The sequence below is a fragment of the Rattus norvegicus genome, chromosome 17 (genome assembly GCF_036323735.1).
Source record: "Rattus norvegicus strain BN/NHsdMcwi chromosome 17, GRCr8, whole genome shotgun sequence".
NCBI lineage: Eukaryota > Metazoa > Chordata > Mammalia > Rodentia > Muridae > Rattus > Rattus norvegicus.
In genome coordinates this window covers 8,269,994-8,291,240 of record NC_086035.1, presented here as the reverse complement: position 1 = coordinate 8,291,240, position 21,247 = coordinate 8,269,994, and the positions used below count along the sequence as shown (strand labels likewise).

The following is a 21,247-nucleotide window of genomic DNA, read 5'->3' as shown; positions in this document are numbered from 1 at the left end:
TATTTGAGTCCACAGAAATGTCTGCTGTAGTCATGAGCCCTCAGAGGAGTGTGCCTGGGTTTGTGAGACAGCGCTACACACAGCCTGTAGAGAGGGATGGTAGTTAAATCACCAGGCCCCAGCTAACTACTTACCGGGTCAGGTTACTAAAGCCAGGCCTCAGTTTTTCTCATGCACAGGAGGGAGATGATAATGACCCAACCCCATGCAATCCTCCAAGCCTGCGTTTGTTGGGACTGAGAACAGTACCTGGGGCGGGGCGAGGGCTCCGATGTTAGCCATTACTTTTATATCAGTTTGTTTTCAACTTACGGGAAGATGCGGGAAAGTTCTGAAAGTTTTTGGGAGAAACTTTGCAGAGGTTATCTACTCATTAACAAGAGATGCGGGGCTGGGGAGGGGGGATGCTCAGTGGTTAAGATCACTTTTGAGGTCCCGAGTTTGGCTCTTAACACCCATATTGGGAAACTCAATACTGTGGGTAACTCCAGGTCCACGGAGATGCAGCACGTCTGGCTTCAGCTATCTCTTGACACTCATGTGCACATGCTCTTACACGGACGTACATGCATGTGCTCTCACACAGACATACACACATATGCTCATACGGACGCACACGCACATGCTCACACAGATGCACATACACATGCTCTCACACTGACACATGCCCGCACTCACACAGTGGAAAAGAACGTCTTTAACATGAAGTCCAGAATGAGGGTGCAGGGGCATTGGTGTACAGAGCTAACGTGTAGCCTGAGGTCTTGTTGCCCCTATGATGGCGCTCTCCATAGGAGAAATGAAAACTGTACAGAAGAGAATGAAGTGTAAGAGTGTCTCTGACTGGATATAGGGAAGTGGTGCGTTAGTCCCAGTTCCCAGGGCCTGGTGACAGTCACCTGGTAAACACACCAGACGGTCCATTCACTAAACAACAGTGTCTTTATATCAGTGCCTGTCATGCTGCGTCCAGAGGCTTTACAACCTCTAGGAGGGCATTTATGGGAACTCCAAGCTCCGGTTAGGCATGTGGAATGGAAGGGACTCACTCACCATGAAAGTGTGGGAATCGTTGCTACATTAAGATTCATCCAAATGTCTTCCAGATGGGAGGGGGAATGTCGGAGTTGCTATCCTGGAGCCTCAAGACCGTCTGAGGGCATGTCAATACACTCCCACTCCTCTTTATTACTCTTATAGTTTAAAAAATAGAACAGAAGAGGTCAAAGGACACGAACAATCGAACCACAAAAGAAAATGTAAAAAAAAAAAAAAGGAAAATGCCAAACTGTATTAACATTAAAATGTTCACAATAAATGTATCATTTTTCATAATTCACGATGGGATAGTTTTGAGTACGATAGGGTCCAGGCATGTAAAGGATATCGTGGAATGACTACTTTGATGCTCAGGTGCTGGGCGGGCACGCTGGGCCAGTTTTCTAAAATGCTTTTCATTAAGGATTGGAAGAATAGCCATTGTGAGGCCCGAACAGTTGAGCCTCTATGAATGTATCCCGAGGACGAGTCGTGGACCGGCACACGGACCTAGATACTCAGGTATTCATTATTGTGTCGTCCTAATAGGAAGAGATTGGAAACACATGACGTTCCCAGCAATGTGGTAAGAGTTAGCTCTGTCATGGCCCATTCGCATGATGGATAGTCTTGTCGTTAGCAGTCATGTTTCTGAGGAATCCTGTCACCACCAGATGACATGAGAGAATGCTCACTATATGCTAACTGAAAACACCACTGTGCAAGCTATAGATAGAACGATTCGTTTTTAAAAAAAAATAATAATCAGAGACAGAAAAATGGAAGGAAGTGAGGAAACAATAGGAGGCTGGCCATGGCGATTTTCATACCCTAGTTCTCAGGCTTTCTGATGGCACCATGTACATATATTTACAAGGAGAGAAACGTTAGATGATGAGGAAGAGATCTCGGGCTGGGCAAACGATTTTTGGCATGCATTTTATTAAAATAAGAGTAAAGCCTGACCTCACTAGGGAGCTCTGAGAAGCAGAAACAGAATTGGACTGTGTGACAGAACAGGAGTTGAGGACAGTTGGGAAGGCTGAGGGGGAGAGCCATCAGGGCGGGCACAAGGGACAGAGAGCAGCAGAGCCTCTCAGAGACACTAAAACCCTTTTGAGTCACCCTTTGCTGAAGATTCCTTGGCCCCGACACAAAGACGTGTTTCCAAGTGCCTGCGGTATGGTACTAGCTGCTTATCCACACGTTACCATGGCAACGGTGTGGGGGTTTGGGCAGCCCCTCTTGGCTGCGTTGCTTTGAAAAGCTAAAGCCTTTTAGCATCAAGAGCTTGTAAGTCCTGGAGCTGTTTAATTCCGTTTCCTGGCTGAGATCTCTCTCTTTTCACTTCCCTTCCCCAGCACTCAACCTCATGTTGGATCTTGGATGTTCATTGACCTAGAACAGCTGACATCAGGTCAGCTGAACCTGATGCTTCTCTGTTGGCATGGTGCTTGTTGCCCGGGGGTGGGGTGTCAGCCACTCCAAAAGAATAATAAGAGTCTACCTGAAGACCCTGGTGTGACTGTGGAAGGCTAGTCTCAGGGCTGGAAAAGTCGTAGGCAGCTCAAGGATCTAGAAGTGACCATGGGCTTGTCCCATCCCTTTAGCTAGCAGGTCAGGCTTCAGGACCCCTTTCTAGAAACCAGTTCCCTTTGCAATAAGTACCTGAGGGACCATATAAATCTTAAGTCAGGGTTCTCATCCCTGTAAGAGTTGGAGGAAGTGACCACAGTTAGAATTACCGTGACCTTCCCCCGCCCCCCAGACTTGTCAAATGTTAGCTATGCTCAGTGCTGAGTGTCAGCCATTGTACAGTGTGCCCAGCCCTTGTGCAGCAGGACTTCTGGGAAGACATTGCCGTCATGACTGTTAGGGAATTAGGATTGCTTCAGTTGGCCACCGCTGCTTCTGTCTGACTCGTCCCATGAGGGGCTGGTCCGTTTCCCATCCCACCTTCACCAGAGCCTGCAGCTCTTGCATATGCTTAGAAGGGCCTCCAGTGCCAAGTCCCCTCCACTGTGGGCGCACTGAGGATGCAGCAGTGGGTGTGAGCCCAGGGCGGGTGTGGCTATTCCCGAAATGAGCACAAAGCCAGGCTTTGACTTTCTGCCCTGCTTTCCAGAATTCGCAAATAATGCTCACAGGAATTCCCTCTGCTGGCCCCGTAGGAGCCATTGGGCAGGGCCCATGAGTCATTGGAGAGCTGTGACCACTGCACGTGGTTCCCTGATCCAGAGGAGTTAGAATGGTGACATTTTAAACCCCCAGCATCAAGAAGTTGGCAAAGCCAACCGGGGGCTACCATGCTGTGGCTTTGCACAGGTTAAATGTAGCCAGGTCTTTTGAAATGCCTATGGTTTGCTTCGGACTCAGATTTAATGGAGATCAGAAAGCCCAAAGCGCACCAAAGCAAATGAGCGACACTAAGCTAGGATAACAGGGTCGTCTTAATGGGAGGGAATGGGTACAGTTGCAGCTCAGTGACGACTGTGTGATAGATGCTGTTGTGACAGTGCTGTGGCGGTGACCCACCTTTTTTGTGAGAAGTGAATGTTCCCTCGATTTGTCTGTGACTCTGTTTCTGAAGTGCATGGCTACGAGGTAGAGGAGGTCATTGCAGACCACAACGTTCAGTTTCATGCTTTTTTTTTGAAGCTTGTTTATGTGTGGAGAAGGTAGTATATATTTTTGGTACCTTCTTGGCTATGTCAGATGGTAGAGAAGGTGACCATAGTTAGAATTACTAGGACCTTTGTTTCTCCTTGGCCCTGCCAAAGGTTAGCCATCTTCCTTTTTCTGCCTGTGGCCAACAGGTCAGAGGTGTGAGCAGCACCGTTCACGTGGATCAGGCGGGTAAACTGCTCTGCTACCTCGAGAAGGAGAGGTGGCAGCTCTGTGTGGGAATTGTAAGGGGGCCCCGCTCTGGCCCACAATGCGTCCTGTGGTGGTGTCCGTGGGGCCAGCAGGGTAGACCGCATGCTCGGAGTTCTTCATTGTCCCATGTTCAAGACCAGGGATCCAGCAGACAGGGAGAGAAGGGAGAGACTTGGCCCAGTTAGAGCCATTTTAGGGTCTGAGTGCGTGAGAGGGCAGAGCATCACGGAATCGAGAGCGGACAAAGTTCTTGAAGGAGGGGTTTCTCCAGGGAGAGGCCACACAGGAGGACACGGGCAAGGGTAAGCGTATGGAAGTGACACAATGTGGGAGCAATGAGTGTCCCTGAGAGTCTGGGGAGGAGGAAGTGGGACACAAGGCCACCAATGCTCTTGAGTGCAGACCCAGGAGGCCAAGGCTCCCTGTTGAGAGGCGACCTTGTTCCCAGGCACCACAGCCACATCAATGGCTTCGTCCCACAGGTTGTCAATAAGCCAGTGACCCACCTCATACTCATTTTAGGATGACTCATGATGTAGAAAGTCTACACTCTGAGAAGAAAGTGGTCAAGCTACTCTGGGGCGAGCTGTGGGGCCTGCCTGTTCTTACCAGGCCCCCACCCACTTTTTTTGTTTTTTGTTTTGTTTTGGTAGAAGCTTGAGGGGAGTGGAGGGCAGTGAATTTACCAGGTCTGGTTCCCAGGGTGGATGCTCAGGTGCTAACAAGCCGTTTGTCTGTCCGTCGCACTCACCTCTTACTCTGCAATGCAGGCTTTCCTCCGTGTCATCCTGTGGATGTCCACAGGTGCGTACATGAACTCCTAAAGTGTCCACACCGTATTCTTGACAGGTCCCTGGCTTCCAGGTTCTGGTGAGCAAGGGCGTGTGTTAAAGACTGGGCTCGCAAGTCAGTGTAGGCCCTGGCCTATCATGGTGCGGGAGAGCGATGAGCCAGTATTATGAACTTGGAGAAAAGGCCTGGGAGAGGGAGGGAGGGAGGGAGAAAGAGAAGGAAAGAGGTAGGGGGGAAAAGGGAGGAGAGGAAGAGAGGGAGAAGAAGAGAGGGAGAGGGAGTGAAAGAGAGGACAGGGAGAAAGGATGGCAGGGAGAAAGGAAGGGAGGTAAAGAGGAAGGGAGAGGGGAAAGAAGGAGAGGGGAAAGAGGGGGAGGGGGAAAGAGAAAGGGAGAGGGGGAAAGGAGGAGAGGGGAGAGAATGAGTGTGTATGTGTGTGTGTGTGCGTGTGTGTAAGAGAGAGTGAGAGTGAGTGTGAGTGTGTGTGCTTGCAGAGCAAGCTTCCTGACTCTTCTACCTTCCCATGAGCCACACTTTGGCGCGTTCACTGAATGAGATAGAGTGGTACCCAGACCTATGCATTAAATCTATGCATCCTGTCGTAGTCGGAGAGGCAGACTGATGCCCTGAGCCTGGGGTCTGACTTTGTGTGTGTGGTGGGATGAAGGAACTGGACATGGCGGCTACTCGGGACCTGGTGCTAGGCATGGGCACATCCTTTTTGCTGCTTACTCTTCAGTCCCATGCTGGCCCGCCAGGTTCTTTGACTGCAGACCGATCTTCCAGATTTGGCTGGTTATCCCTTTGCAACAGACACGCACAGATTGCCCTGGTCCTGCTCTAGCTTGGCATCAAGTGTGAGGAACACAGGGAGGAAGGGGGTTGGCTGTGAGCCAAGGAGAATCCTGGACCAGGGGGCAGGAGCTCTTATGAGCTAACTCAAGACAGCCCGGGGACACAGTCAGGTGGATTTCTGCCTGTCACCAGCTGACAGACAGGCTCTGTGACAATTCTTCCAGGGGCAGGGCAGTTCCAGGAAGATGACAGAAAGGAGACTGGTGGGTGTGGAACAAACACCAGAGACATCCTATCCCTCTTCCCTCCCTCTTGCTTTGGAGGGACTTCAGAGGCATCATGACCAAGATGGAGGATGGAATTCAAACATATTGTAGACTTAGTAATGGAGATTTGCGGAATTTCATCTTGCGTGCCTTGGTCCCCCGAGGCCACCGGGATCCAGATGAGCGCATGTGTGAGGACGGCGATATATGTCCACCTCGCCGGGGCCAGGAAGCTGCAGCTGGGGTTAGGTTAATTAGGCTGCGGGTCTTCGCAGACCCCAAAATGAGAACGCACACTCAGCCCGACTTCTAAGGAAGAGATTCTATATTATCTGCCTTGTTTTGGCGATGAGGTCATTTTGTAGAACTTGAAGGCTGCAGCAGACCTGAGGGTTACCCGGTGCCAGAATCCCTGATGTTAGAACAGATTTGAAGCAGCCCGGCTTCAAGGAAGAAAAGAAAAGAAAAAAACCCTCCTGGGTTGGAGAGTCAGCCAAACACCTGGGCTGGAATCTGAAGGCAAAGGCCGGGCCCCGAATGCCAAGAATCCAGCACCTGTGGTCAGGCTAGTGCCTCAGAGGTCCATAGTGTCCTGCTTCTCCCTGTCTGCCTCTTGAGGGATAGCCAGGGACAGAATGGGTAGCAGCGTATCATTAGTGTTGCAGTGGAGGTCTGGGGCTCTGAGTGACACAGACCTGGCTTGTGTCCCAAGGGCCACTGATGATAAAGTCAAGCAAGAATAGAAAAGAGGGAAGGGAAGGAAACCTATGCAGGTCAGCAGACTGACTGTGTGCAATGGATGCCTTGGGCTGACTGCATGCCTTGGGCTTGAGGAGAACTGAGGACAGGAAAAATGAGTCTGGAATTGTCACGCCAGGGTAAGGGACCTGGGGCACCAGAACTCAACTTCTGACCGTAATAGTTTGGGCTTTTAACTACCCAACCTTCTGGCCTTCTCTGTCCTGGGCTGAGCAGACCCCACTAGTCTAGGTAAACTGGAAAGAGTTTAGGAACGGGCAGTAGGAAGTTATAAGGCACTATGCGAACGTCCTGGGAGGAACAGGCAAGGTGCCACCAGTGATGGGTGCCAAGGGGCTCATAATCTGATTGCTTTACCCACAGGAAGTAACTTTCTGGGAGTCCAGGGGGTCAGGGGGCGATGCACCTCACTTGTACCAGGGGGATTTGTCCATCCAAGAAGACCAGGAACTACATGCCCACCCCAAGGAACAGATGACTCAGGTAGAATGTTGCAGGTTGCTGGGGTTGAACAGAAGCAACTGTCTTTCTGTCCATGTTTAGCATGTTGAAACCAGAAGGTACTCCCACACCCAGCTTGTCCCTGTAGATACACAGACTTATGTGGCTCAGGAGGAGACCCTGGAGGAAAATCCACAGTGAGGCTTGCTGTCAAGCATGGCCAAAGTACAGGCAGCCTGGGCAGAGGCTTGACATGAGCGTTCAAAGCTTAGGACTTCGAGAGGGGACCTGAGATGTCTTACATGAGAGATGTCCATTGTGGGCTCACTGTTGCCAAACACTTGGTCCCTGGTTGTTGGTTACATTTGATGGAGGTGTGACGATGTTGCGGGAGGAAGTGCATTACTGGGGGCGGGGCTTGGATGGAGTAAAATACTGGGGGTGGGGCTTAGATGTTTATAGCCTTGCCCCACATTGGTTCAGTTCACTCTCTGTGCTTTCTGCTGTGGTTGAGAGTATGACTATTCAACTTCCCATCCCAGCCCGGTACCTGCTGCTTGCTACTGTGCTTCCCCACCACAGTGAATACCTATCCCTCTGGAACCAGAAGCCCAAATAAATGCTTCTGTAATTGCTTTTGGCTGTGGTGTTTATCACAGCAAAAGGAAACGTACCCACTTCAGAGCCAGCTGGTAGAGTGTCGGAAGCCTGACATTTCTCTGCCCTGACTGGGCCTGCAGGTGGAAGAAGGGTAAGTTGGACCAGGAAGGGAAGGTTCCAGCAACAACTTAACTGTCTAGCAAGCTTGGTTCTGGCTGGGCCCGGCCTGCAGGTGTACCACCTCCATAGTGGTGTCTAGTCTATGTGCCAAGGACCAGGCTAGACGGCTTGGGGTGTGTGAGGGCTGTGCACCTTTTAGCTCCTAGTATGGGGCCTGAACTTCCTGCATGGAGCCTCCAGTCAGGGCCTTGGCTAGTTTCCTTATTCACTGTCTGGGTGACCAGATGGCCTGCTGTACTGAGCATGGGCTTCTCCATGGCTTGGGGCCATGGTTTTCTTTAGGAAGGAATGGGAGATGAATGGGGGAGTGAATCTTCCCCATTTGAAGCTCTAGCTGTCTCTGCTGGTGTCTCCTTTTGTGGTGGTGGTGGGGGGTGGGTTTCCTGGGAAGGGACCTGGGAGTGCCTGGGCACACTGTGGCTTTCCCAGCCATGATCCAGCCATGTTCTTGCCTCCTTTGCTCTGTAAGCTCCGTCTCCACATAGCTCCTGTCTGGCTGGCACCGCAAGGATGGCTCTTCACAACTGGGGCTGTGGTGGTTCTTATTTTAGGAAGGTTCCAGGCCGACTTCCAGCTCTGAGAGGGCAAATGCGAAGCTGAGAGCCCCGCAGTGACCCAGCAAATGCCTAATTTCCCAGAACTAATCCGTCCTGCTCACCTTGTCTCCTTCCCTCTCCTCAGTTAAGCCTAACTGTCCGAGTGGTGGTTCTCCTGTTGCGTAAGCTGACAATTGTGATCACACATGAATGGAGTGGCCCCCCCCAGCCCCTCCACCCCCTCCAGCTCCCCCAGCCCGCCCCTGCTCTGGAGAGAAGACTGTCCCCAGGGTGAGTCATTTCAAGACTGCTATGAGGAAGCTTTCAGCTTAGCTCCGTGAGGGCAGCCATGTGACAAGTCTCTCATCTGTTCCTCTGTGACATTCACTGGGCAGAGCATGGTGTGTGGTGTTTGTGCTCTTTACCCAAGCACTGGTAGGACTTGGGACAGACTCAGTGTCAAATCCAGGGGTAAAGATGTTCTTGGAGCCATGGCGTTTGCGTTTCTGCTCGAGACCAGGGCCTGAGTGTGGTTTCTCATCTGGTCCCTTCTTCCTGGATGACTGCTGGTCACACCAAGGCTAGCGCTGAAGAGGTGTGTTAGAGTCAGTGGCATCTCACGTAGCCGGACGGTCTTTTTCAGCGGCCACACGGTCGCACCGTCATTGCGGGTGACGAGGTCAGAGAGCCTTGTCCACCATTCTGCACCGAGTGGGCTTTATCTGGAGGGCTGAGGGGCCACCCAAGGTTTCCTGCAGGGCTGGGGAAGGATGTGCGGTGTCTAAAGAAGGATTTCTCTGAAGAAGGAATGGAGTGCTATTATGGAAAACTGTAGGCAGGAGACCTGTTAGGGAAACAGGCATATTTTCCCAGGTAAGAAGGAAACAGGCTATTTTCCCAGGTAAGAAGGAAACAGGCTATTTTCCCAGGTGGTCCGTACATCAGGTGAGGGGGAGACAGAGTGCTGAGAAGCGATGCAGTTAAGGACATCTGAGATGTAAAACTTCAAAGAGCTTCTTGGGGTGTGTGTGTATCAGGTGTGTGTGAGTCAGTTGTGTGTGTGTTTGTGAGTGTGTGTGAGGTCTATGTGTGTTCTGTGTGTGTCAGGTACATGTATGTGTATCAGTTGTGTATGACTTAGGTTTGTGTGTATGTGTCAGTGTCATGGGTATGTGTGTCCTAATGTCAGGGGTGTGTGTGTGTGTGTGTGTGTGTGTGTGTGTGTGTGTGTGTGTGTGTATTAGGGGTATATGTGTATCTGTGTGAGGGGTGTGTGTCAGGTATGTATGTGCTGGATGTGTGTGTGAGTTGTGTGTAAGTTAGGGGTATGTATGTGTACATATGTGTGTCAGTGTGAAGGGTGTGTATGTGCCAATGTCTGGTATATGCTGGTGTATGTCAGGGGTGTGTGTGTGTGTGTGTCTGTGTGAGGGGTGTGTGTCAGGTATGTATGTGTCCGATGTGTGTGTTAGGGGTGTGTGTATGTCGGGTATGTGTCAGATACGTGTGTGTGTGTGTGTGTGTGTGTGTGTGTGTGTGTGTGTGTGTATGTATGTATGTATGAGGGGATTGACTGAAGAGCTAAAGAAGCAGTTTCCGGCTTAGAAGCAGAATACAAGTGCTCAAAGTCAAAGGTGACTTACGTGTGTCTCTTTGGGAATGTGGCACGGAACACGGGGGTCCCCAGACCTCAACTGGGAAGGACAGAGGGACTTGCCTGAACAGAAGAGTGGGAAGCACATTCAAACCGATATTCCGAACTCCTTTTCAGATCACCATTTCCCAGATAATGCCATTATCCTAATTTGAAAAGGAATGAGCCAACTCACTTTCTATTTGTGGTTGCCAGCCCCATGAATACTTAATGGCCTTGGATTACAAAGCTTCCAGCGGTGGCTCTCAGGGGGTTGGAGGATGGGGAGGGGCCATTGGGGAGACATTGATAGGCTGTGTGCCTCTGTGTGTCTTGGCTTCAATAGCGTCTATTTTGAGCTGAGCTCTTTCTGGAACTCTGTCGGGCTTGAGGAAAACAAACGTTCTCCCTGCTGGCTGTCAGAGTTCAAGAGATGATCTGTTGTGACAAACCCACGGTCGTGCCTTCAGGTTATGTGGGAGGACTGCCGGCCTCGGATGGGCGATTATCTCTGCGGTTTAGTGGTGCCTGTGGAGGGAGTTGACAGAGCAGAGGGAACCAGGAGGATATGGATAGATTATTTTTACAGGTTCCTTCAAAGTCGGTTATGCAGTCTAATCACACAAAGATGCCTGGACTGGGAGAACTTTGAACTTGAGGCACAGTGAAACTTCCCACAGGTGCTTTCCTGGACCAAATTGTCCCGTTGAAAACTTAGCCCTCAGTGTGGCTGTACCTGGAGATGGGCTTTTGGGATATAATTAAGGTTAAAGATGATCAGAGTCCTCTCTCTTTTTTTTTCTTTTCTTTTCTTCTTTTTTTTTTTTTTCCGGAGCTGGGGACCGAACCCAGGGCCTGGGGCTTGCTAGGCAATTGCTCTACCACTGAGCTAAATCCCCAACCCCAGAGTCCTCTTTCAATAGGGTTGGCGCTCTTTAATTTTTGGCCCCCACTTTTTTCTACCCCAATCCATGTGCCCATGCTAACAACGGCCATGTGAGCACCCCCAGAGAAGATGGCCGTCTATAGAGGAAGAACCTTTCCTAGAACACAGCTAGCTTTGTGATCTTGGACCACTGGGGTCTGTCACTTTGAGGAAACAAATGCCTGTGGTATTTGGTTAAAAGGCAGCAGGTGCTGACTAAAACGGATGCGTCTTATACGAGGACGATAGCCTGGGAATATTTGATTTGAACACACAAGTCTGTTCCTACGGAGCCACGATTGGAATCAGTCCCCAACACCAAGTCTTCTGGATTGAGAGTTTTAGCCTAATAGGATGGCAGGAGAGAAGAGATACTGTCTGTTCTGCGACAGCGAAGACTTGAGTGCTTTGCTTGCTCCGTTTTAATATCTACACAGATGCTATAAGCCCTACAAGGAGCTAGAATGTATATCTTAAGTTTATATTTTAAGTTCTAGATTTCCTGGCATTGTCTGCGTACGACTCCTGATTCAGTGACAAGGGGGGGAATATGTTCCTCCCAGAGTGTGAGCTGTTTTTTGAGGCCAGGTTAGAGCAGCGATGGGGTGGGGTGGGGTGGGGGAGGGCGGAGTCCAGTGCCTTCTGCTGCTTCCGTGATTCTGTGGGGTACCTTGCTCATGGCTCTGTGCTTCCTTAGCTCATTTTGCTTTCTACTAACAAGGTAAGGGAGGGACCAGCTCTAGCATCACCTGAGTAATGGTGGTATTGTTTGTGCTTGGCCCCTGGGTCATACGTCTTCCTCATTGGGGTTGAGATTGGTATTCTGTTGACCTGGGACACAAAGGGGGTGGAGGGCCAATGCTGCCAAATGTAGAAAAAAAAACCCCAGAAATGTCTCCTGAAGTTTTCGTCATGGTGGGAAGTATGGCGGCATGCAGGCAGGTGCTAGATAGAGGAGCTGAGAGTCCTACATCCACATCAAATGGCAACTTGTGCATTTGGAACCCCAAAGACCACGTCCTAGTGACACACCTCCTCCAACAAGGCCACACCTCCAACAATGCCACTCCTTATGATTCTGTGGGGACCGTTTTCATTCAAACCACCACAGGGTGTCAAGCCCTTGCTTGGGCTGAAGTGGTCCAGTGAGTGAGATCTTGGCCAGTGGCCAACTGTCACGATTTCATGGGGCCCTTGTGACACGTGTAGCTCAGGAATGTTGACCTAGACCCCATGGAAGGACTCAGGACCAAACCGGAGATTAGTCCTTGCTGTCTGAGAGCTCCGGCTCTCCCCGAAGAAGCAAGACCGACCCAAGCAGAGGCCAGGCTGGGCTAACCTGCACCTGCGCTAGGAAAGCTTTGGGGAAAGGAAAAGGATGATCTGGGAGTTGGTGGTGTCTGGGTGGGAGATTTGTTTGGGGGCATCTTTTAGAGTCTCCAAGGGGATTGGAATCTGAGCTCTCAGTGGGCTTTTTTCATTGTTAGCTGGTTCAGATGCCTTTTGAGTTGTCTCTGTATGCCAGACCTGGGTCCTGCGCCTTGAAACTAAGTAGCCAGCGGGGGGAGGAGACAGGAAAAGTAAAAGAAAAAAGGTAGTAAGTAGCCAAAGCTGTTTGTGCAGAGCAAGAAAACTACAGTTCTACAAATTTCTTGTTCTGGGGAGGAAGCCAGGCGTCCCTTGGGCAATGAAGGCCACTGCTGTTGTAGCCTTCTTTGGTGATAACTGCTAATTGCTTCTACCTGTGTATCTCCAGATTCCAGTACCTACCCTTCTGTCCCAGTGGTCCTGTGTATATCTGTTCCCCATGGGGACTGGATGCCAGGGGCTGGTATCGAGAGACACCTTCCTTCAGTCTCTTGAATCCTGCCTTCCAGATAGATGGTTCAGGAACAGAGCATCCAGATTGCTCCTTGTCTGCAGGGGAGCTTGTGGGGAACTCTCATGTTCTAGATCAGAACCTAATTCCAAGTGGACGGTAAACTAGGGCTCTGAGCCGAATAGCCAGCTTCCAAGACTGTACTTATTGAGCAGGGGCCTTTTCTCCTCACATTGGACTAGAGATGTTTCAAACCCCTTGCTATTCGAGGGGCCCTAAGGGTCACCTTGCCAAGCGGAGTTTCAGTGCGGGACCCTTTCATGCCAGCCACTTGATCTTCAATCGATTGTGTGTTGGCACATGTTGAATGACAGGCTCTCTGGAGGAGAGATAGAAATTCTGTTTGTATTTTGCCAGGCGACTGACTTCAAGCTACCCGTATCTCTACTTGAGGTTGGGAAGAGACTATCGTGGTCCCGGCACAACAATTAACAACTGGAAATATAGGGGCACGATTTCACAGCCAGGTGATACAATATGTGTGGGGGTAGGTTATCCCAACAAGGTAGTCTCAGCTCTAAATGGGCTTAGCTCGGAAGGGAGGGACAGGGCTGTCCAGAGACCTAAGTGCATCGTTCTGTGGAAAGAGTATAGTTTCACATTTCTGTGAAAGATCACTTCTGACTAAGTGGTCCGGGGTAACATGAAGTCTTAAGCGGTGGGGGCAAATCATCTCTAAATTACTGCCTCGATCATAGTGTCCGTCCCCATTGTCCATAGTACAGAAATGGACCTGTTAACATGGCTGACTTTCTCAGAAGTGAGACCAAACTCCCAGCAAAGTTCTGGAAAATTTCTGTCACACAAGCCTTTAGGAATCAGCCACCATTAATCCGATCAATAGCTCAGCATATAGAGCCGATGGAGTCGGAAGCTCTCACCCTAGAGCCATCCTCCAGAGCAATGGCGTACACAGTAGCCAAGGCGTCAGATGTTGGGCTCTGCTCCAGTTTTCAATGCCTGTTATCCTGGAGGTTGAGCAATACCATGCCCATAAACAGAGAAACATGTGTTCTGTGACCTGCCAATCCAGGCCTCATGGGAGAGCTCCTGCTGGAGTGTGGTCTGCTTCCCGTGGGCCTACAAAAGGAGGTCAAGTTCTGTTCTGCCTTGGTACTGAGGGAAGAGAGGGCATCTCTTAGGAGTAGAGTTGGAGTGTGAGAGATGTCTTTTCAAAACCAGTTTCTCGGGGTTGGAAAGAAGAAGCAGACATTAGGAGCATTTGTACCTCTTGCAGAGGACCAGGGTTCAGTTGGTTTCTAGCATGTGCACGGCAGCTCACAACTGCTTGTAACTCAGCACCTAGAAACTGAGAGCATTGCACGCACGTGGCAGACAGACATGTGCAGACATAGTACTCATACATTATAAAATAAAAATAGATGACCCTAAAACAAAACCCAACAACCCAATTTCTATGCAGTACAGTTGCTCACGGCCCTTGTGCCAGTTGGCATTTGTTTCATCATCACATGGACTTGGGGCACAAGGCGGGTTCAGCTGACCCCACCTGTGCCCTTTCTACTACCATAGGGCTGTCGAGATGACTCAGAGGGTAAGAGTGCTTGTGCATGAGCCTGGGGACCAGCACCCACATCAAAAGCTGAATGTGTCCGCTCACATGCTGTAATGCCAGCGCTGTGGGGAACAGAGTGAGGCATCTGTGGACCTCACTGGCTGACCGGCCTCCAGGTTCAGGGAGAGGCCTAGAATCAAGGCCAGAAGGAGAACAACAGAGCGGGATGCCTGAACCTTCTAGCATTGCACAATCACTGACAACCTCGGAGCCGATGTCACCATGTGCACATGTAAAAACTCGTTCTTAGCTGTCTGTTTTGTCACTGCAGTTACAGGGTTATGCCCTTTGAGTAAGCCTGCTAAGTGCAATCGATACTTGTAGCACATTTTAGAGTATACATTGAAACACTGTCCAGAGGTATGCCAGGCAGGTGTCAGTAAAGCAAATGTTTGTCACTGGATACATGGACAAAGTCCTGTTTTCTTACAAAACAACCAAGTACTTTAGTGAAAATGCTGTTCACACTTTAGCAGACAAATCAGATCATTAGAATCCCTGCTTAAAAATAGCTGCTGGTAGCAGGGTCGGGGGTGGGGAATGGGAGGTAGCGGGGGGGGGGGGTGCTTCATTTTTGAGAGGCTCTCGGGTGTAGCCAGGCCTGCAGAGCGTGACCTGGACTTTATGATAGGTCATGGAGGTGAACATGGAGGTTCGCTGCACGTGGTTGAAGCTGTGTCATTTCGCTCCCGGGCTGAGTGCTCTTGCTAGGTCGTTCCACCAACGCCATATTTATACACGCAGCAGGCTGAATTTTAGAATGGTAATCATGTGATTTCAGATGTCTCAATTGCTCTTACTATCCTAGCCTCGTGTAATCGAGATGCCCACAATGGCGAGTCTTGCCCTCAAATGGCTTGGTTTTAAAGGAACAGGGCCCACACCCATTATTCACCTTATACAGGAGCCAGATCCCTATCTCAACTTCCCATAAGCACCCGAAACAAGATGCAGGGGTTCCTCTGTATCTTGTTCAGGAACCCAAAGTAGCATGTTCTCGAAAACATGAAGCACACTCCTTCAGGTGTATTACCCTCCTCATGGTCTTTCACCTTCTTTCTAAAATATTCATTTTACAAAAGGTATGGAACGCCTCACGAATTTGCGTGCCGCCCTTGCGCAGGGGCCGTGCTAATCCCCGTATCGTTCCAATTTTAGAATATGTGTGCTGCCGAAGCGAGCACCTTTCGACGTCTTTTAACAGCGATGATTAGAAAGTTCAGCCGGATTGACAGTTTTAAACTGTCTGGCAAAGACTCAGACATCTTAAATAGCGCCAGCCTCTTAGCCAAGCTATCGGATTAAACAACCAGCTAGGGCTGGGGAAATAGGGGACTCCCCCAAAATGATGTTCACACACCAACAGGCATAAGAACAGTACGCGGCTTTCGGTATGTTCCTTCAGGCGCAAGGTGTTTGGCAAGGCTACCGTTTAACCGCCAACTTAGCGCGGCGATCCTAAGACCGTGAAAAGAAAGTTATTTTCGAGCATCAAGAGCTGCAGCCCAGCCAGGGCAATGCCAGTCTGTGAAAACTTCAAGTCTCACTGCTCTTATGTGAGGCACTCCACGGGAGTGCATCACAGTGAGCCCGATGAGCCGGAAGTCAGACCGGAAGTCAGAGTATAAGGATGCTGTGGGACGGAGTGTTGGAGAGGAGGGAACTGTGGGGATTTAAGTGGGAGTCCTTGTGGTCCTCGGCTGAGGGACAGGGGCTGTTTGTTGATTAAGGTGAGATTCCCAAGGCAGGTGGATACCCTGGGTTTGGGATCCTGATGGAGCTATCTAAGAATCTGAAGGAACTGGGAGATGGTCAAGGAAGAATCGAGTTAACTCACCTATTTTAACATTGGAAATGTTCAGCAAATGTAATGGAAAGACTATGTCTTAAGACTATGTGTTTGTCCTGGGACAAGAACTGTAGTCTGGGACTCAGGAAACAAGAGTGGGCCCGCTTCAACAAGAATAAAAATTAAGCAGGACTACGGGCATGTGGCAGTGACACTAGCTATTTTCTAGAGCAAGTGGCAGTGCCCTTTAAAGAATGACAGTATTATTTAGGCTACTAGAAAAATAGGGATCTCGTCGGGAATACAATAAAAATTGTCAGACATTGCAAGAAACAGAAGACAGCTACTCAAGAAAAAAAACCAAATGAAGCTCATAGACGAGCCGGCATATTTAAGAACTTAAGGTAGATTTAACGCGAAGATTAACATTTACACTTGGATTGTTTTTATAATGTGTAGAGCATAAATATCTAAATTAAAGAATTACTTGGGGTCCCTTGGTTTTCAGACCGGAAACAAGACAAGAATGTCCACGCTTGGGCCCCTGTTCAACACTCTTGTGGTGCTCTTAGGCACTTAAGTATCAGATGTCAACTTGGCAATTGGATTTAAAAATCGAAGATTGGGGAGTGCGGGAGGGGGTGCTGGGGGATGGTGGTAATGGCTCAGAGAAACAGATTTTTAAGAGATGGAGAAAAGGTGTGGGTGGATGAGACCCTAGAAGAACTGAAGGAAGGGAAGGTCTAGGGCTAAGGATGAGTCCACAGCTGATCATAGTTCCTGAGAGTATGAAAGGAGGGAACCCCTGGGCCTACACTGTGCTGTGCGCTATGTAGAGAGCAGTTTCTCGCTCTGCGCAATGAGCGGCCGAGGCCGCAAGGGATTGTGGGAGACTCCGTCTGGTGGCCGACCACGTCCGTCCGTCTTCCGCAGGAGGCACTTCTGTGGTAAATTCCAGGGCTGTCTGTCTCCTCTGCTGACTCTGTATGCTTTATTACCTGGTCCAGTCTCCAGGCCAGGCCTGTCGTGCTCCGGGGTTCTGTAGAAACAGGAATGCTCGAATCCATCACCATCAACACTGTGCTGTCAGCCTTGGAGCTCCTGTTGATGTTCCCGCGCCCGTTCCCGCAGCCCCGCCCCCAGCCTCAAGAAGGCGAAACCACCAGGCATTTCGCATGGCCCTGGGACATTGATGACTACTGTAAAATATGGAGCCAGATGGATTTACATTTTTCTCTTCAAGAAGACAAAACATAGCTTGCCTCTGCTAAGATCTTATCTGTTTAATGAGCAGAGGCAGTATAATTAAGGCTTTTTCTCCACGGCTGTAGACGTGCCAGACCTGCTGGAAACTTCGTTTGGCTTTCATAAATCAAGTCAGTTTGGACCTGGATGTACTCAGGGGCCGGTTCTGCCCTGTGTTCATGGAGGTTGTCACAGTGGTACCTTGTTTTCTCACAGCTGACCTGTCCCTGACCACAGAGAAGCTTCTTGGATACTGTTGACCATGGCCGGATGGCCACTCTTAAGGCTAAGGCAGACCATGGGGTGAAGGAGTGTGGCTGGCCAGTGGGTAGGGTGAGGGGGCCTCATCAGGGTTCTGAGAATGAGCCCTCCACCTTTGGGGATCTGGCACTGTCCTGTGTGGGGTAGACCTTGGCCAGTGAGCAGACCTCACTTTGGTGGCTTTCTTGGCTCTGTTGGTATGAGAAGTCTGAAAGTTTCCCCCAAGAGCCTAGTGAATTAACTGTATTTGCAATTTGCATTCTAAACAAGCCGCGTGGACCAAATATGCTGGCTGTATTGTTTTCTTGGCTCTCGTTCACTTATTAATAATGTGTTGTTTTTTTGGGAAATAGCCCTTAACTCTGTTGGCTTGGAAGAGGAATCGGAGGGAAAAATGTCATGCTGAATTCTGCACTAGAATCCAAAGCAACACATGTGCGGGAGTGATCTGGTCAAACAAGGTTACGGTGTCCTAAAACCCTGTGACGAGCAGGTCCAAACGGAAGGTGGACCGTAGATGGTAGGTGCTGGTTCGAATATGGCTTCTGACGAGCACATCGAATGGAGCAAGGAGGTCAGGGGACCCACGGACTCCCGAGAACACATAGCCATGACCACTGAAAGGGAATCAAGGGAGAAGATGGCCCTACACTTCCTGACCCTGTATGGCACACAAACAGGAAGAGGGGTCCAGAGAATGCACTGAGAGGTCTGGGCTTGCTGAGTGGGCTCAGCCCATCACGTGTGTCAGGGCCCCCCCCCCCCCCCGCCCAGCACACACTTGCTGGACTCCATGCCTCATTCTGAACTGGGTTCTTTTTACAGCCACAGCTGCTCAATTATGCTCTGAGTTGTTTCCTGATGGGCAGTGGGGACACAGTGAGAACAGCTGCAGCCTGAGGAGGAGGAGGAGGAAGAGGAGGAGGAGGAGGAAGAGGAGGAGGAGGAGGAGGAGGAGGAAGAAGAGGAAGAAGAGGGGGAGGAGGAGGAAGAAGAGGGGGAGGAGGAGGAAGAAGAAGAGGGGGAGGAGGAGGAAGAAGAAGAAGAGGGGGAGGAGGAGGAGGAAGAAGAGGAGGAAGAAGAGGGGGAGGAGGAGGAGGAAGAAGAGGAGGAAGAAGAGGGAGGAAGAGGAGGAAGAAGAGGGGAAGAAGAGGGGGAGGAAGAAGAAGAAAAGGGGGTGGAGGAAGAGGAAGAGGAGGAAGAGGGGAGGAGGAAGAGGAGTAAGAAGAGGAGGAGGGAGAGGGTGAGGAAGAGGGGGAGGAGAAGGAAGAGGAGGAAGAAGAGGAGGAAGAAGAGGAGGAAGAAGAGGAGAAGGGGAGGAGGAGGAAGTGGAAGAGGAGGAGGGGGAGGAAGCCTGTGTCCTGCATTTGTGGTCCTGCCCACCATGGAGCTAAACTTGCAGAGGTTAGAAAGAGGTGGGAACTGAGTTTCTAGGCTCTTCCATGGTGACCCCTTTAGCACAGGGCCTGGCTGCCCCTGTAGAATGTAGAAGACAGGTGGAAACCTGCCTGGTACGCCTTTCAGGGTGACGGTGTGGCTGAGTGGCATTGTTTCTGCACAGAAGGTCATTTCCCATTGCAGCCTGTCTATCTGGGCCTCACCCTTCTGCATACTTACAAGGGGGGTGACTTGCCCTCTGCTACCTACCCCTCATCACTCTCAGAGAGGTCAGGACAAACATCAGCTCACTGTTGAAGGCTGACCCCAGAGAAGGTCTAGTCTTACACAGTCAATGTCTGTGGAGCAGCAATTACTCACGCAGGATCCATGTTCTTCCTGTGGGACCATGCAAGTTTGGGCCTTGGGAACTTTCTAGTTAGAAGACTGCAAGTCCACGAGGTCACGAAAGTTCTCAGGTAGTAACCAGCATTTACTAAATTATCACGTGTCCAAGATAATGATCTCATTTAATAATCCTAACCCTTCTATCTCATATGTTTGCCAGTGGGATTATTATCCCATTTTCCAGATGCGGAAATTAAGGTCCAGGGAGCTGGATAACACAGACATGGAAGAGGCGGATGGATTAGTATCTGGTTACCATGCTATGGAGGGCCAAGGTGTTCTGATAGGCTTCTGCAAACAAAGGGCTTCAACAAGCGGCAGATGAGAAAAGAAGTCGTCTGCATCAGGACCAGCCTCCCTCCGCACGGTGTTGCCGTGTCGGAAGTTCTGATGTGAGAGCCTGGCATCTGGAAGAGAAGTAGATGTAAGGTGACTTGAGATATCCTGGAGCTTCAGGCCCTAGAGCATCAGACTGTGAGAGCTACGGGGAGCTGGGGCAGCAATGGCTGCCGTCCCAGAGCAGGCGAGATTGCGGGAGATATCTGACTAGCCTTTCCGATGGCTCTGCGACCTTCTGACATCCATGATGTAGCCAGTATTTGTTCCGTGTGCCTGTAACTGCCACCATCCCAGAGGCCTATGCATGTCTCTGGTCTTTACCACAGCCCTGCCAAGCAGCTTAAACATCAAAACTCCATCGGGCCAGACTTCCTCTTCCAGACCGCTGAGCTAATAATGCTCGCTGAAGCCGGGAGCCAGCACCAGGTCTGTGGACTGCAAAGCCCTACTCTTCATGCGACGTGAAGGGCATGTCACGGGAGACTATTCAAGAGAGGAAGACTGACTTCCTGCTCATCTTCCCCACAGAAAGGCCACTTTGGTGTGAGTCAATAGTGAGACCGTTACCAGCTCTGGTTTACCGTGGCCTGCGTGGAGTCTGTGGGGGTATCTCGATCATCTCCCATCCACCCCCATTCTAACGCAGACAGAGGCTCTGCTCAGGTACACACCGGGTCTGAAACCGGCTTTCATCCAATTAACGGGCAACAGGAGTATTGAGACGGCTCCAAGAGTCAGGACTCACGGACAATTTCTCTTTGTGTCTTCTGGTGGTGGTTGGAGTTTACAGATGGGAAGCCACAGCTGGCTTCCCCCTTTCTCCGAGGGGCCCCGATAGCCAGTCAACTGAGTTTTCCGTTGTCATTTTTCACAGGTTTATTAGCTGTCGGCTACCACGTTGTGTTATTTCGTTCACATGATCATTCACTGAGCGTGAACATACCCTGGAGCGCCTCAGCTGTGGCCATGTTCACTGGACGCTAGGAACTGGCTCAAAGTTGGCTGCGTATGTGTGAAATGAGAAAGAGGCTTTTGTTTGTTTGTTTCCTAGTCAGACACATCAACCATTGAGAACAAAAGCCTGACACATGTTGTCTGTGCGACTTGTGAGTTGGATTCACCCTGCCTTGTCACGGCAAGGGCCCTGATGTTTGCCGGGTAGAGAGCTGCCTCCTCCCACCTCCTCGCCTCAGTGAGGTGAACATCAGCTCATCTGGGCAGCCTCGGGCCCAGCTGTGAGTTGTAGCACTTCAGAGAGCAAAGACATTAGAAAGGGAAGAGACGATGTTGCAGCCCGTTCTCTGTCTCCATGCTGTGGAGCGGAGAGGAGAGCTGTGAGAAGGAACCGCTCCTTTGCTTTCAGGACCCAGAAGGGGCTGGTTGGAAGCTTAGGCCGGGAGGGGCCCAGGGAAAGCTGAGGGATTTGCCCGACGGGTGCTACCATGCTGGTCTTAGTGATGCCCACCTCCACATGGGGGAAAAGTGATGTTGGGGGTTTGGGTTTGGTTTGCGTCTTGATAGAAGCAAGTTT

At 50.5% G+C, this 21,247-nt stretch overlaps 1 long non-coding RNA gene and 1 other non-coding gene across 2 annotated transcripts; one reads left to right on the top strand and one right to left on the bottom strand.

Moving 5' to 3' along the window:
* Positions 1–15,375: 15,375 nt before the first annotated feature.
* LOC120098049 (U6 spliceosomal RNA) lies at positions 15,376–15,481 on the bottom strand. Its single transcript, XR_005495979.1, has one exon. It is a non-coding gene; the product is annotated as a U6 spliceosomal RNA (small nuclear RNA).
* On the top strand, positions 15,454–20,795 carry LOC134482671 (uncharacterized). The gene is made up of 2 exons (XR_010059060.1): positions 15,454–18,112; positions 19,538–20,795. It is a non-coding gene; the product is annotated as an uncharacterized LOC134482671 (long non-coding RNA).
* The last annotated feature ends 452 nt before the right edge of the window (positions 20,796–21,247 follow it).